The 1493-nt window shown below is 50.3% G+C and overlaps 1 pseudogene; it reads right to left on the bottom strand.

The window, feature by feature from the left end:
* Window positions 1–382: 382 nt before the first annotated feature.
* On the bottom strand, window positions 383–500 carry LOC126210679 (5S ribosomal RNA; annotated as a pseudogene).
* Window positions 501–1493: the final 993 nt, after the last annotated feature.

Genomic DNA, 1493 nt, shown 5'->3' with positions numbered 1-1493 from the left:
CGACACTAGGCGTACTAATGGGAGACAGAGCGAGAAACGGTCTCAGGTGTACTCGATCTTTCGTTGACAAAACAGAGGCTGTGTTGTGTATTACTTCATACACGACAGAAAGGAGAGGCGGGCTACGGAGTGGTGCAGCAGTTGTCGTCGTAGGGAACCTGGACAGGTGCAGAAATGATTAGCACTTCGTCTTCAGGCCACGAGTGGCCTACCGGGACCACCCGACCGCCGTGTCATCCTCAGTGGAGGATGTGGATAGGAGGGACGTGGTGTCAGCACACCGCTCTCCTTGTCGTTATGATGGTATTCTTGACCGAAGCCACTACTATTCGGTCGAGTAGCTCCTCAATTGGCACCACGAGGCTGAGTGCACCCCGAAAAATGGCAACAGCACATGGCGGCCTGGATGGTCCCCCATCCAAGTGCCGACCACGTCCGACAGCGCTTAACTTCGGTGATCTCACGGGAACCGGTGTATCCACTGCGGCAAGGCCGTTGCCTGCAGAAATGATTAGCGAGCAAGTAAATATAGTAAACAGAGCTTCCTGGTCTGGTAGCTACCAGACACGAGAAGCTTCTGTTTACTGTATTTACGTGCTACCAGACAAGAGAAGCTTCTGTTTACTGGATTTACTTGCTCGCTAATCATTTCTGCTTCTATCCAGGTTTCCTAAGACGACAATTGCTGCAGCACTACGTAGCCAGCCTCTCCTTACCGTCGTGTATGAAATAATACCAAGACTCTTTACAAATGAACGTTCAGCGGTAATGCCCACCTAATACAACAGGAAAACGAGCATTGTAGGGCGAGTCTCTCTCAATTAATGCACGAGCGATAGTGACTTGGCCGCGACTATGCAGCGTCTCGGTGGCGTCTCTTTTGTGACCGGGCAACGCCTCGTTGCGAATGGACTGTGTGGTTGCCGCCGACCAACCGATATTGCACCGGCAGAGGGGGCTCGTGGTACGGAGCCACTGGAGGCGTGGCTCTGCGGGTGTGCTCCATTGGGTCCGCCGGATCCTGTATGACTGGTATCAGCGTCTGACAGAAACTTGCAGTACCGTTGCCAACTGTGGGACCCCAGTCGGGTGGTATCGATCTGTGCCGCCACGAAATCCACTCAGAGATCGGGAAATTAGTTTTGCTTCCTGTGATACCAAAACAGATTTGGCTGCGTGAGTTCCAGGTACTGTAGTCTTCTGTTTGATCTTCTTCAGTTATCATCTGAAATTTAAGATACTGGATTTTAACATACTACATTTATAGTGTCATTTGTTGGGGAGGTACTCAGAATGTCTCACTAGTCTTAAGGAAATTCTTCGTGTCACTGGTAACTGATCAGTAGGTGAACCTCAGATAGTGTTGCTTTCGTCTACTCTTTTCTGGCTCATGCTTCTCGTCGAATGTCTGGAGGAGGTAATACAGCTCCTCCAAGTGAGTGGGCAGTTGTCGTCCTGTAACTATGCAGCATGTATTATTTATAGCTGTACTC

The sequence above is a fragment of the Schistocerca nitens genome, chromosome 1 (genome assembly GCF_023898315.1).
Source record: "Schistocerca nitens isolate TAMUIC-IGC-003100 chromosome 1, iqSchNite1.1, whole genome shotgun sequence".
Classification (NCBI taxonomy): domain Eukaryota; kingdom Metazoa; phylum Arthropoda; class Insecta; order Orthoptera; family Acrididae; genus Schistocerca; species Schistocerca nitens.
Note: the sequence above shows the minus strand (reverse complement) of the source record. Positions and strands in the feature narration are given on the sequence as shown.